Genomic DNA, 15,981 nt, shown 5'->3' with positions numbered 1-15,981 from the left:
GGACTAACCCATTCTATGAATTCCGACTAGCGTTGGACTAGTGGAAACGTACATTCATCCATCACATTCATTCAGGCTATGGAAAGCGAGTAGACATGCCAAACACTTATAAACACATAGCACATAACATTTAGCATGCTCGACTAGATGCAAGGCCCTAACAAAGCAAATTAACATGTAGTAACTAAGCATGCAAGACACATAAGACAATTAAAGCCCTAACTATTACATTTGCTAGCTAGGCACACGTCTTCGATAGGTCTTCATTGAATGCTCCTCTAAGCCCTATCTATTACATTCACTAACTAAAACAAAATGGGGAAAGGGAAAATGGACCAAATTGCTCGCCAAAGCCCTATCTATTACAAGCCAAGAGGTGTACACATACTCCATAAAAAATAACTTAAATAAAAAGCAAAAGTAAATGAAGTAAATGAAAGGAATTAAAGAAAAGCTAGGAAAGCAAAGTAGACATGTATTTCTCACGTAGCACGTTGATTCACATAGGAGAGACACAAAAAGATAAAAGAAATTATACCTCCCTTGAAATGAAGCTCTAATGGAGTGAAATCAACTTATTTATCCTCCAAAATAAAAGAAATGGTCAAGGCACCAATTTATTTGGCAAATAATCACAAAGGATAAAAAATAAACATGAATTTGAATCAATTAAATCATGTCAACAACCCACATTTAAGAAGTCAAAAGAAGAAAGGACTTGATTGCAAAAATTAATAAAGTCTTGGGGTCAAAATTAAAGAAAAATAAAGCTTAGGGGCCTATTTGCAATTAAATTAAGGACCTAATCGAAAGAAGTTGAAAATGTCCAGGGCCACAATGCAGTTAAGGAGAAATTCAGGGACTGATTTGTAAAAACGTTTTCTGGTTTCCTAATGGACCAAAACATTGGGCCATTTTATTTGTACCAATAACTCTAAGAGGTAAGCAGGCCAGCCTATCTTTAAGCCCAGACAAAGTGCAACTAGAACAGATGGGCTTCACCTCTCGAGCCCAAACCAGAAACCCAAACAAAACAAATTAAATCCATACATACAAACCCAATCAGATATGTTGGGCTCCATCTTCCTAAGCCCAAGTCAAAACATCAACATGATAAACTAAATCACTTCCTTAAGCCCAAACAAAATAACCTCTTAACCCAAATTACCTTTTCACAGGTACCCAACATGATAAAATCAACAAAAATTACTAAGCTTTGATTATGCATTAAATCACAGCATTAATCTATCCAGAAATCACATAAAATATGCAAACAGAGGATTAGGCTTAAGAGGGCAAAATTAGTTCAATTTTCCAGATTTTTGGGCCATACCAGAATAAGGAGGGAATTTGGGGTTCAATCACAACAAAATAGGGACTTAATTAGATGAATTGTGAAGACTTTGGGGTCGAAATTAAAGACAAGTAAAGCCCAGGGGTCAAAGTGCAGTTATTGAAAGATTTGGGGTCAAAACGTGATTGTTCCTTTTGTTTTTTTTTTTTTTTTAGATATGCACACGAAATCCTCTGTCCATTTCTGAGTTTCAACATCTATGATCCGTACAAAAATAAAATCTCATATCAACGAGAACATGCACTTCACACATTTTATTTCCATAATCAAATGTCCAAGATTCATCAATGCAAGCAAAGTGTGTTCAACAAACGAATTGTCCAAGACAAACATGACAGAGGTCAAACAACACATGCAAGCGATTAATGAAGGAATGGAGAGACACTTCTGCAACAACAAACCAGTCCACTCTTGCTGTGTGTATTCTAGGCATGATTAACATTCATCAAAGAAAACCCAACATCTGACTAATTTATCAAAGAGAGACATGAAACAGAGGAACACCTGAAAGGGAAGAGATAAACAAGAGAAAATAGCACACAAGCACTAACGAACAGATTGCTGTCTATCTATATTCAGATTCTTAGATAAATCATACTCTTCTTGCTCAAAACATTACTCAGCAAATCAGCCAATAAGGTAAACATTTTTGCGGCCTTTAATTGTCTCCATGAAGAGTAGGTTCACGTCAAAACTTTATCAGCCATTTTTGCACACCAGATATATTCTACCATTATCAACAGCAAGAACCGACTCCAAAATTCCTTGTTTCTATCAATCAAATGCCTCTACTTTTTCCAAGCAGACACAACCAGGCCCATAAAATGCAGCAAAAATGTTAAGAAGGAAACCTGCGACAAGTACATACATGATGCTTCAATTCTGAGCAAATAAAACCCTCATCAGTCAAACAATTGACACGACCATTGCTGTGCAATTCTTCATACCAGTAACCAGAAAATGACTCAATGCATTTATAATCAACAAAATGAAAGGCAGCAAGGTAATGGAGCACGCTCATCTATCCTTAACTGCAATTCGACAAAATATGAATATCTACTTCTAACTCAAACACTTTCGAGAGAGCGTATCGAGGTCCAGATATGTCAACAAAACAGAATCACTTAACAAACTGTCCACCCATTTTATTTTATTAACAACAGTGTAGCTCAGCTGAACCACCCACTGGGTAAACAGCAAATTGGACACTTGAAGTTAATCAGACCCCAAAAATCCATCGGAAACACAGACATTTAATTCAAATTTTGGCTATTCGGACAAAACAAGAAGCCCACCGAATGTTCACCATCACTTTTCTTCATTCGTAGACATAAGCAAAACCATCTTCAAGAGGGATTCTCAATTAGGCAATTTATCAAACAGGTTGTAAGTATCAAAATTCCACAAGATTCTTTTGCTTAAATTGAAGTCATAACTGGCCCCAAGAATGACCAAAAATCAAGAAATTACAGCCCAATCAATACATAAACATACGTATGCTAAAAAACTTGAACAATCAACGGGACAATTGCAATAACAGCCACGGCAGACATGCTCAGAGCTTGGGGAGGAACTAAATTTTAAAGAGGAAACTTACGGGGCCCTTTAATTTTCTGAAGCCTAATTGAACCTGGATGGTGGTGGCACGGGTGGTGGTTGAGGAAAAAAGGAGGTCTGGCGGCTGCGGCGTTGGAGAGATGGTGGTTGGAGAGATGGTAGTATCGTGGCAGAGTTTGGATTGCTGCGGTGGATTCCAGTTAGCCGAAGCCTTCCTCTGTTTCCTTCTTCTTATTGCAGCCGAAGCTCCCTCTCCCCAAACGCATTTCCTTGGTGAAGATCCGCTGATGGCGGTGGAGGATTGACGATGATAGGATCGGTAGCAGCCGACGGCGGTGGCTTCGTTGACCTGAGCACTGGAGGGTTTGGGTTGATTGGCAGCCATCATCGTGGCCATGGTGGACCGATGATGAAGGTGAAGGTGGTGCCCGGACAAACCTTTGCCGCTGCCAGTAGGAGTGATGAATCCAGAGCCCTTTTGATTTTTCTTTTCCCCCAATTCTGCCGTAAGCCTCACCGCCAAGCCCTCTTTTTTCGTTTTTCTTCATCCGCTGGGCCTTTTCTTTTCTCCCTATAGTTTTTCCATTTCTTTCTGGCCAATTGACCTTAGCCGCCATTAGCCTCTGTTGCTCTTTCTTTTCCCGCAGCCACAACTCCTTCGTTTTTTTTCTTGTTGCCGTCCATTTCTTCTCTCCTTTTATTTCTCCCTCGGCCGCCGGTTTTCTTTTCTTTTTTTTTTCTCTTTTTCAGTTCCTTTTTTTTTTGTTCATTCCCTCCAGACAAAAAACTCCTCCCCCTGATTTCTTGCGGCTACCTTCATTTTTAAAGGCCCCCCCAAAACACTAAACCCTAAACCTAATATAAAAGGCCAAGATCTCATCCTCAAAATAGGTTCATGTGTCTTGTTTTTATCCTTTGATTGATTTTTTTTTTATATGCTAAAATGTCTAAAAATGAAATTAGTAAAAGCAAACTAAAATAAATATAAATAAAACTAATAATGAAAAAAACAAAGTCAAAAATTTGGTGTCTACATACCAACCTAGTGTACACGAGGAAAGCATACACTTGTGAATTTTCAGGCTGGGGGTTGAAAACAAATCCCAATTTAGTCTTATTTCTTAAAATTCATCATGAAATCTCCAATGAGCCAAAATAAACAATGAAATGTACATGAATATACATACAAAACAATAATTGTCTGAATAAAAGCTTCATCAATGCCAATGTTTGAAAAATTTAAAAGCAATACATATGAGAAAAATTCTACAAAATTCCTTTGCACATGTATACACATTTTCCCTCTTAATATCCCCTTTTTCTTTGAGCAATGAAATCCCTTAGATGTTTTGCACGAGCGCTTTCAAATGAATTTTCGACTTCAGATTGTAGGGTCTGCCTAAGAATCAAGTAATTTTCAAACTTTATCAGATCAGAATTGTTTTCACACTTTATTTCATGTTTTCACGTTTTATGAAATTTTTATGAATGCAGGGGAGGGGGAAAACAAAAGAAAAATACCCAGAGTTAGTAATCAAGACTATAAAATCGGTATGCATGCCCTATGGGGGAACCCTTTTTATGCCAAGGATAGGCCTAGAATGAGGATGCAATCCTCTGAGGTAGGCACTATACCATACCTGATGGATCTGATCAACTCATTGAGTGAAAAATAATTTTGAAAGAATTTGGTCAATTGGAGTGACGAGAGATTTGTCAAAATGAGGACAACGTCCGAATAGATTGATCACCTTTGATTTGCAAAACGCACGGGTTTGACCTTGACGAACCTCCTATCGAAGAGATTGGAACAAATTTTCTCAGTGAAGCACGGGTCAAAACTCCAACTGATCAAATGGCTGGATGCCATGGATGTTTTTCTCAAAATCGTCTAGGTTTTCCATTTTGAAATTCGACATTGAAATCCTAATTTGTCAAATGAAATTGACAATTTATTACAAATCGACCCGATTACCCTAAAAAGGGAAACAGGTCAAATGAATTGAATGAAATTTAATTTATCCAAAATTAATCAGATCACCCTAAAAAGGGTAAATTGATCAAATAGATTGAACGAAACTTGACTTATTCAAAATCGGCTCGGTTGCCCTAAAAATGGGTAGATTGGCCAAATGAATGAAATTGAATTAGTGATTTATTCAAAAATCGGCCGAATGACCCTAAAAAGGGTAAATTGGTCAAATGAATTGACGATTTATTCAAAATCGACCAGGTGACCCTAAAAAGGGTAAATTGGTCAAATGACCCTAAAAAGGGTAAATTGGTCAAATGAATTGATGATTTATTCAAAATCGACCGGATGACCCTAAAAAGGTAAATTGATCAAATGACCCTAAAAAGGGTAAATTGGTCAAATGATGGTTTATTCAAAATTCATTATGAATTGACAAAATGGATCGATTGAACCGGCCGGCCATTGGTGGTTTCAAAATTATTGAAGTGCATTAGTCTATGACCTTCTAAAAATCAAATTTTGGCCTCAATTTATTTATCGTCTCAATAGGAGGAATCATTTGTGAATCTCTTTAAATTAATGTCCTTCACGCAAGGGATTTTTACCAATTTTTGATAAAATGACCAAAAAGTGATTATTAGATGCTCATATTCCAAAGATCACTCTATGAAAATGATCGGATCCTACCTTACCTTGTGCACTACCCCTTTGGATGGTACAAAATGTAAACGTGCAAGTCTCACTGGATTAAGTATCCGAGACACAAGGTGGCTTATTCCTAAACACGGGATTCCCTATGTGGCATTCCCTTTCTATGGTTTATGCATGATGCCATTTATTAAAGCGATATAAATATATGACAAATATGGCCTAAAGGACATAGATAATGCATCGAGGGGAAAAGGTCTAAAGTGAAATGTACTTATTTGAGTGCAATAATCGAAATTTAAACATGTAAGTTATCTAATGGGTAAGTCATTAAAAGAGTGCCAAAGAGGCCTCTTATTGCTAGGGCACATGAATGCAAGCCAAGAAAACAAAAGAATGGTTAGTACAATTGATAGTACATATAACATATTGGGAGCAACGAAATCAACACAAGGAAATAAAGCAATAAAAAGAAGAAAGGGGTTGGACCCCTCCCCTCGTGAATAGTGTCCCTAATAGGGTAAGGTCGACTCTACCCTAGGCAAGCTAAAATGGATGCATGAGGTTAGGGTTCTCTAATGCATCTAGACTCGATAAGTCATAGGTCCCCGATCCTTCAGACTTGGAAACCAAGGGTCATCACTCCCAAGGTTCCTTGTCGGTGGCTCGAGCGATTCCCCAGACGTTGCTACGCACAAGTCATGTTACGGCTACCCGTCTGGGCGAATCTAAAAAAAATCCTCAACCTTCGACTAAAAACTAATAGGTTATCAACCTAAAGTTTAAAGCGGAAGATTGAGTGACCCCTCGGATCATGCTACGCACACGTCGTGATACGATCACATGTCCAAGTGGGTCGCCTAAAATCCTAATAGGGTGGAGTGGCGTGACAAGCCACTAAAAGAAAAATAAACGAGGGGTAAAAATAATTAAAGCGTATGCGCGTATGCTAGTGCTCGTTTGGAGGGGAGGGATCAAGAACCAACGTGAGGCCCTAAGGTGACACACCCCCCCAAATGCAATGCAAGCGCGAGGTAAGCAAGTAAACATATATTCAATCAACCAATCATACATTCGTGAGCGAGGGAGTAGTTGGATACGCGTGAAATGCAAAAATCCTAATAAAAGGAAAAATGCAATCCTAAACACCCAAATGTGATATATGACAAGATTAAAAGAAGAAAAAGGTTGATTATGTAACGACCCCATTTTCCCCTAAGGCGAACCAGAGGGGTCAACGGGCCGCCTGTCCAGCTCTCGCCAGGACTCAGTCATTCCCTACAGTCCTCGAATGAATTACAAGATAAAACTCAACTTTTACATCATATTCTCCAAAATTTACATATCACAATCGAAGCGGAAACTAGTTCTAAGCGAAAAATGTAGATTTACATCCGATTCAATTCCAAATATTTATACAAGCCCAAAAGTACATAAACCAAAACCAAAACCAAAACTAAACTATACAAGATGTACGCCATCCAGCCACACAAAGATCCAAATACAAGGTCTTCCTTTACCTCGATCCCTGTGGGGAGAAGAAGATAATAGGGGGTGAGCTAGAAGCTCAGCGAGTGACCAGTAAAATCATCAGCCAAGTATATTTCACAATAAAGCATTAATATGATGTCATGATGCAGTAATCAAATGTTCATTTATTGCTCATGTGAGCCAGTGAAGTTCTTGTACTTAAATATCCAATGCTCGTTTAGATCATGTAACCATGAAACAGAGGTAAGGAGCCATCGTGCTCCAAAGAACGTGTAAACAATAGTGGAGATATTGGTTCTAAGCACAAGACTTTCCAGGAACTCATTGGAGCCAAATTATGTCATGGCACACACCCGAACCCCCAAATGATATGCAATGGAGTAATAAATGCAAGAATTAGTTCAAAAGTAACTTTGGGACAGTCGAGGGATCACTCACACAAAATCTAGTGCTTCAAGTATTCACGTTCAACTATACTCCAGGTTTGAAGTCCAGCTCTGCGATAAAAATCCAATTTGAGAACTTGAAACACGAGTAAGATTCAAAACTTAAACGTTCCGTTCATTAAGAATCAACCAATTGAAATTCATTTGAAAGGCATTCGTGAAACACTTGCTCGCTTTTCAAATCATAAGGTTTTGTAGTATAGATACTTGGAAATAACACTTGAGTTGAAAGTACAAGGAAATACAAGTTTACATTGGCCATTATGTCTTTTCCTCAAGGGTACAAGTTCGGCCAAGTCCTAATGTATAACCCTCGATAAACAAAGTAGCAAAGGTGCTTGCTAGTTCAAGTAATAATCACTTAACTTTACACAAGTTACAAGTCTCGTTTCCTAGTCCTCGAGTATAAATTCGGGCAGCATGCCCTTTGTGTTTACCTAATTTTCCAGCCTTTTAGGCTTCATTATTTTTCTTCAACAACAACCCAACAACATACATATCATCAATTTATGTCAAGAGCCATTCCATAGGCTCACAATATCATAACAACAAGAATCGCATCAAGTACAAGTGCAGAAATTCAATGTGGCACAAGACAGATTTGACGTATAAAAGCGGAAATAACTTGTCCGAGGCTACGCTTATCGGATTAAGGCAAAACCTATGCCGTTTCGAAGCTAAGACACAAAGCTACAACATTCGTGAAGGTCACTTAGTCCATTTCCTAATGTAACTTAGTCAAAATCTCAGATTACTAAACCAGAAACCAATTCATCGGCTGTTTAAACGCATTATGCTGTAACGGACCTAACTCAGTGTACACAAGTCCGAATCAGGTTTTCTTTGAGGCATTTTAAAGATACTTCAGAACACTACAACTTTTATGTTTTGGCCCAGAGCTAAATCAGAATGGATCCTGGTCAAAAATCGTGATAAACTGGACTGAACTGAAGAAACGGACTGCTGGAAAATTCTTAAAACAGTAGGGGTATTTTGGACTTTTCAAATTCTGCGTTGCTCCGATTGAGCTGAAATTTTATAGGCACCTATAAAATACCATTCTATACAACTTTCCTTCTTTGACCCAAGGCCAATTCGGCCTCTAACGCATAGATACAAATTCGGACAGAAATGATCAAGAATTTTCCAGAAATCTGGAATTTGTAGTTTCTAGTGAAATTTTCCCTAATTTCTCACTCCAATCACTCCCAAAACACCTTATAAAACCTCAATGGTAACATACAAGTATCACACATCAAGTTGGGCAGAAATTCCACAGCCCTAGTTCATCAATTAAATTGGGGAAAAACTTCTACACATGCTAGCATCCATGAATCCACCACCAATCAAGCTACTAAGCTTACTTTAACCATGATTGAAAGAGAAAGTTAGAGAGATATCATCCTCTTACCTTGATTTGAGTTCTCCAAGGGTAGCCCAAGCCTTCTCTTTCCAAAATTTCACCACCAAACACTAGCTAATCACTCAAGGAGAAGATTAATCGGTTTGGTTTGGTTTGATTCTTGCTTTATAGATGAATCCAAGAAGAAATGAAGAGGTTTCTCTCTTATTCTTCCTCTCTCCCTCTCTCGGCTCTTAGCAGCAGAAATAAGGTGGAAGACTTAGCTCATTTGGGAAATAAGAAGGTAAGATGGTTAAGTAAGGTCTTGGTCATTCATTTGCCAACACTTGGCACTACCACATCCACTCAATTTATTTCTTTCTTTCCTTGCATAATTAGTCAACATTTTCGGTCAGACTTAGCTGATATTGAGAGGATATTTTGCTCAAAAATCAATGAGCTTGTAGGGTAAGAAAGTGGTGGTCAAATGGTGCGTTCAAACGGTAGTGCGCGGGACCCGTCGGTTCGCGCCGTTTTCCTTAAAAACACCCGCACTAGGGTTTTTACTTCCCATTCACTAACTTTATTTCATTTCTCCTAATCACATATTATTTCTCACTTAAAAGTCACTTTTATTCACCAAATTTAATCCTTGCTCCATACCGAAAATTCATCCGGCGAGAAAATCGAGAAAACCTAATTTTGCTCAATTTGAAACCGAAGTGAAAAATCCTATTTTCTAGGTTCATTGGCACTTATTGTGAGGTGATTGAGTAGTATGGCCATTATAAAGTGGTATTTGTCAAAGAAAAGGGAATTTTAAGAAAAATATAAGGAATTTGCACGGCTTCTGGCCGGATTTTCCCACAAAACTCTATTCACCAGAAATTTTTCCCTTTTCTTCTGCCTCGGGGCGTCACAAACTCCCCTCCTTAAAAGAATGTCGTCCTCGACATTCCAACTTGTACTAATCAGATTAAAATAGTTCTCGAAAATCGATCACGTATTAAGAATCATTTCAATCTCGCTTATCATAATCAAATACTAATCAGATCAAGTATCTAAAAGATCAATCACATACTAAGAATCACTCTAATTTCACTTATCGTAATTCATGATCCAGTAAAGCATGGCTTATCAAATAATCACTTATCAAATTCAAGTACTAAATATCACGCCGATCCAACTTATCCAATAGTCATGGTCCACTAGGGAGTTAATCAAGTGATTAGATAAAACAGGCAAAAAGCTTGAGGTTGGACGTAAAGTCCCAGATATTCGGAAGAAATGCAGGATATAGCGAAACTTTAGATCAAATATTCATCCTTGGTGGTGCTGGACAACACAACAAGCTAGCACAACGGCTATGCTTCACCAAAGAATTTCAGTTCAGTAAGTTGGCCCTGGCGGTGATGGACAACACAACAAGCTAGCACAACGGCTATGCTTCACCAAAAGCCTCAGTTCAAGTATTCGTCCCTGGCGGTGCTGGACAACACAACAAGTTAGCACATCGGCTAAACTTCGCCAGAGAACCTCAGTTCATGTATTCGTCCCTGGCGGTGCTGGACAACACAACAAGTTAGCACATCGGCTAAACTTCGCCAGAGAACCTCTGTTCATAATTCCATCTCTGGTGGTGATGGACAACACAACAGGCATGCCTCGCCAAAAGAATGGCGGTGCTGGACAACACAACAGGCAATGCCCCACCAGAGAGGTTCAGTTCAACCGCTGCAGAAGAGTAGTAGCCGGTCTACAACCATATGAGTACGAGTAAGTTCACGAGTAGGGTAACAGTAGAGTTCAAACAAATAGGTTCAAAACAGGACGGAATATTTCAGGTTCATGCAGCACGAATAGAAAGAGGTTCAAAAGCAGGGTCAAATGCTTTAGGTTCATGGAGCACCAGTACAATTAAGAACTCACTCGTCCAACTTATGCCCAGTAAATCACATTCTTAAGCAGTCACAAGATTCAAGTTCACATTCCATATATTCAGCCAAATTAGGTCCATCAAGGTACGTAAGGCACACTAGCCTAAACAGGTTCAAGTCTCAAGTAAGCTCAGTCTAATCGGTTTCAGGCAGTTCAAGTTCTCTTATCAACCCAGTACAATACTTTCGGGGTTCAAACTTCCTAAGGTTGTAATATTGGCACAGAACCAACCCTAACATATGTTGCGCACAAGAAAATTTCACCAAGTTTCCGACTAGATTAATCCATTATACACTAGTAGATCTGATCTTCGGGTTTATTTTCGATTCATATTCAGTACTAGGGACCTATTAAATTGTATGAATCTGTCCATCAATTTCTCCCATGAATACGGAGTTGGCTAAACCCTCGGTCACAGCCCTTTACTCCTAGCCCTGCTACCATACTTAATAAAAATCTGTAAGTGCAGGAAAAGGATTAACTAAGCATGAAAGAACTTAACACGTATACTAGTTGCAAAAAAAAAAATCAGGTCATGATTTATTACATATATCAAAAGTTATAACCTGAGTTAAAAGTCATAAAATAAGGCCAATATGTCGGAATTTGTATATAAACACTTAGGTACCATAAAAGATAAAAGCATAGGTAAGCTAGATACAAAAGTCTCACGATGTGGACCACCCTTCCTAGGTCTTCCACGTGGTCCAATTATTGCTCATTTCAATCAGATTACATGCCTTCACGACATTAGATCCAAGAAATCCATAACACAAGCCGAAGTCAAAGGTTATCCATGTCGAAGTTCAAAATGCCATCATCTCCAAGAATAACCAATCTTAGGTTCTATAGTACAGTCGCAAGTTCCAAGTTCAAACCCAAGAAATGAATACACTTGCTAACTAACGTGCCAAATGGAACCCAAGTCAATTCACACTAACTTCGTACTCTTGAATACAGCCACTCTATATCTCAAAGTTGTCTCAATCCGTACATTTAAAATTGGCTCACTCTTCTTGAAAGTCAAGAATTTTAAAACATAAGATGAGTGTTTAAAGTAATCAAAATCTTATCAAGTTTAGGATTCACATTAGTAAACATAAGCTTGCCATTCTCTCGAAAACTCAGGATATATATATATTTTTCTTCGTATAAAGCATGGACCAATTCAAGTGTGAGAATATGCCGGTATACAATCAAGGGGAAAACTTAGTTTAGAAATTGTTATCCTGGTATTAACCCATCATATACAAAATTCAACAAGCTCATCAGGTATTCACAACTTTTCAAATTTGAACTTCAAGTAAAACTCACATTTTTACTAAAATCGGCAAATTACACATACTTAAAGCATATATATCTTATTTCCAATCATTGCATACAAATAAAACTAGTACATCCTAGCTTTTCTTCAAAATCCCAAAACAAAATTTCTTTAGAAAGTAGGGGGCGAAAATGCATTTTATTCCTTTGGTACTTTTATCTTGGTTCAAAATCATTACTCATAAAATTTGACTATCACATCTCACCTTTTATCCATGGCCATGGCCAGTACTAGGAATCACCTCAATTCCTTCCACACTTACAAACAAAATAGAATTCAAATTCGTCCAATCTTTCACTAGTCATCTAATTCCTCAATTTTTTTTTTCTACAAGTCCCAAATAAGGAATTCTCAAACAATCAATTTCTTTGTACCACTAGGATACAATAGCTCCTCGTTCACATAATATTCAAATTACTCTCACAGCCAAACATCCTAAACTTTAACTCTAGGATACGCTACAGAGATCTGGAACCTAAGCTCTGATACCAATTGTAACGACCCCATTTTCCCCTAAGGCGAACCAGAGGGGTCAACGGGCCGCCTGCCCAGCTCTCGCCAGGACTCAGTCATTCCCTACAGTCCTCGAATGAATTACAAGATAAAACTCAACTTTTACATCATATTCTCCAAAATTTACATATCACAATCGAAGCGGAAACTAGTTCTAAGCGAAAAATGTAGATTTACATCCGATTCAATTCCAAATATTTATACAAGCCCAAAAGTACATAAACCAAAACCAAAACCAAAACTAAACTATACAAGATGTACGCCATCCAGCCACACAAAGATCCAAATACAAGGTCTTCCTTTACCTCGATCCCTGTGGGGAGAAGAAGATAATAGGGGGTGAGCTAGAAGCTCAGCGAGTGACCAGTAAAATCATCAGCCAAGTATATTTCACAATAAAGCATTAATATGATGTCATGATGCAGTAATCAAATGTTCATTTATTGCTCATGTGAGCCAGTGAAGTTCTTGTACTTAAATATCCAATGCTCGTTTAGATCATGTAACCATGAAACAGAGGTAAGGAGCCATCGTGCTCCAAAGAACGTGTAAACAATAGTGGAGATATTGGTTCTAAGCACAAGACTTTCCAGGAACTCATTGGAGCCAAATTATGTCATGGCACACACCCGAACCCCCAAATGATATGCAATGGAGTAATAAATGCAAGAATTAGTTCAAAAGTAACTTTGGGACAGTCGAGGGATCACTCACACAAAATCTAGTGCTTCAAGTATTCACGTTCAACTATACTCCAGGTTTGAAGTCCAGCTCTGCGATAAAAATCCAATTTGAGAACTTGAAACACGAGTAAGATTCAAAACTTAAACGTTCCGTTCATTAAGAATCAACCAATTGAAATTCATTTGAAAGGCATTCGTGAAACACTTGCTCGCTTTTCAAATCATAAGGTTTTGTAGTATAGATACTTGGAAATAACACTTGAGTTGAAAGTACAAGGAAATACAAGTTTACATTGGCCATTATGTCTTTTCCTCAAGGGTACAAGTTCGGCCAAGTCCTAATGTATAACCCTCGATAAACAAAGTAGCAAAGGTGCTTGCTAGTTCAAGTAATAATCACTTAACTTTACACAAGTTACAAGTCTCGTTTCCTAGTCCTCGAGTATAAATTCGGGCAGCATGCCCTTTGTGTTTACCTAATTTTCCAGCCTTTTAGGCTTCATTATTTTTCTTCAACAACAACCCAACAACATACATATCAGCAATTTATGTCAAGAGCCGTTCCATAGGCTCACAATATCATAACAACAAGAATCGCATCAAGTACAAGTGCAGAAATTCAATGTGGCACAAGACAGATTTGACGTATAAAAGCGGAAATAACTTGTCCGAGGCTACGCTTATCGGATTAAGGCAAAACCTATGCCGTTTCGAAGCTAAGACACAAAGCTACAACATTCGTGAAGGTCACTTAGTCCATTTCCTAATGTAACTTAGTAAAAATCTCAGATTACTAAACCAGAAACCAATTCATCGGCTGTTTAAACGCATTATGCTGTAACGGACCTAACTCAGTGTACACAAGTCCGAATCAGGTTTTCTTTGAGGCATTTTAAAGCTACTTCAGAACACTACAACTTTTATGTTTTGGCCCAGAGCTAAATCAGAATGGATCCTGGTCAAAAATCGTGATAAACTGGACTGAACTGAAGAAACGGACTGCTGGAAAATTCTTAAAACAGTAGGGGTATTTTGGACTTTTCAAATTCTGCGTTGCTCCGATTGAGCTGAAATTTTATAGGCACCTATAAAATACCATTCTCTACAACTTTCCTTCTTTGACCCAAGGCCAATTCGGCCTCTAACACATAGATACAAATTCGGACAGAAATGATCAAGAATTTTCCAGAAATCTGGAATTTGTAGTTTCTAGTGAAATTTTCCCTAATTTCTCACTCCAATCACTCCCAAAACACCTTATAAAACCTCAATGGTAACATACAAGTATCACACATCAAGTTGGGCAGAAATTCCACAGCCCTAGTTCATCAATTAAATTGGGGAAAAACTTCTACACATGCTAGCATCCATGAATCCACCACCAATCAAGCTACTAAGCTTACTTTAACCATGATTGAAAGAGAAAGTTAGAGAGATATCATCCTCTTACCTTGATTTGAGTTCTCCAAGGGTAGCCCAAGCCTTCTCTTTCCAAAATTTCACCACCAAACACTAGCTAATCACTCAAGGAGAAGATTAATCGGTTTGGTTTGGTTTGATTCTTGCTTTATAGATGAATCCAAGAAGAAATGAAGAGGTTTCTCTCTTATTCTTCCTCTCTCCCTCTCTCGGCTCTTAGCAGCAGAAATAAGGTGGAAGACTTAGCTCATTTGGGATATAAGAAGGTAAGATGGTTAAGTAAGGTCTTGGTCATTCATTTGCCAACACTTGGCACTACCACATCCACTCAATTTATTTCTTTCTTTCCTTGCATAATTAGTCAACATTTTCGGTCAGACTTAGCTGATATTGAGAGGATATTTTGCTCAAAAATCAATGAGCTTGTAGGGTAAGAAAGTGGTGGTCAAATGGTGCGTTCAAACGGTAGTGCGCGGGACCCGTCGGTTCGCGCCGTTTTCCTTAAAAACACCCGCACTAGGGTTTTTACTTCCCATTCACTAACTTTATTTCATTTCTCCTAATCACATATTATTTCTCACTTAAAAGTCACTTTTATTCACCAAATTTAATCCTTGCTCCATACCGAAAATTCATCCGGCGAGAAAATCGAGAAAACCTAATTTTGCTCAATTTGAAACCGAAGTGAAAAATCCTATTTTCTAGGTTCATTGGCACTTATTGTGAGGTGATTGAGTAGTATGGCCATTATAAAGTGGTATTTGTCAAAGAAAAGGGAATTTTAAGAAAAATATAAGGAATTTGCACGGCTTCTGGCCGGATTTTCCCACAAAACTCTATTCACCAGAAATTTTTCCCTTTTCTTCTGCCTCGGGGCGTCACAGATTAAATCAAATTTGCTCGGACTCTCAAATGTCCCTAGTGGAGTCGCCAACTGTCGCGCCTCATTTTTTGATAAATAAATAAATGGTTTAAAAAATGTATTTTTTGTGATTGGAAAATGAATTGTGATTTAAAAGAAAAAAATGGGTCTAAATGGGGGGTTGAGAATGCGACGATTTGACCCAAAATTATAGTTTAAAAAGGGTTTTTGAAATAAAAATTGGAGTCGTCACTTGGTAATGAATTAAGGTGTACCAAGTCACCAAAAAATGAATTTTTAAAGAAAAAATAGGAAAAAGTAGTAGGAAACCCCTTTTAAACGACTCCTAGTCCACGTAAACCAAAGCAAAAGGTTCGGGAGTCACATTTGACAAAGGGGAAGGCAAGGATAAAATCCAAGGCACCCCTT

The 15,981-nt window shown here is 38.1% G+C and overlaps 2 long non-coding RNA genes across 2 annotated transcripts; both read right to left on the bottom strand.

Moving 5' to 3' along the window:
• Positions 1-6,826: 6,826 nt before the first annotated feature.
• LOC140032681 (uncharacterized) lies at positions 6,827-9,083 on the bottom strand. Its single transcript, XR_011836596.1, has 3 exons — positions 8,883-9,083; positions 7,464-7,522; positions 6,827-7,062 (listed from the first exon to the last, which is right to left on the bottom strand). It is a non-coding gene; the product is annotated as an uncharacterized lncRNA (long non-coding RNA).
• A 3,582-nt stretch (positions 9,084-12,665) lies between these two features.
• Positions 12,666-14,941, bottom strand: LOC113715552 (uncharacterized). The gene is made up of 3 exons (XR_011836595.1): positions 14,722-14,941; positions 13,303-13,361; positions 12,666-12,901 (listed from the first exon to the last, which is right to left on the bottom strand). It is a non-coding gene; the product is annotated as an uncharacterized lncRNA (long non-coding RNA).
• Between the last annotated feature and the right edge of the window lie 1,040 nt (positions 14,942-15,981).

Source organism: Coffea arabica, unplaced genomic scaffold (assembly GCF_036785885.1).
Source record: "Coffea arabica cultivar ET-39 unplaced genomic scaffold, Coffea Arabica ET-39 HiFi ptg000006l, whole genome shotgun sequence".
Lineage (NCBI taxonomy): Eukaryota > Viridiplantae > Streptophyta > Magnoliopsida > Gentianales > Rubiaceae > Coffea > Coffea arabica.
The sequence above is the reverse complement of the archived record's forward strand: the minus strand, read 5'-3'. Positions and strand labels throughout refer to the sequence as shown.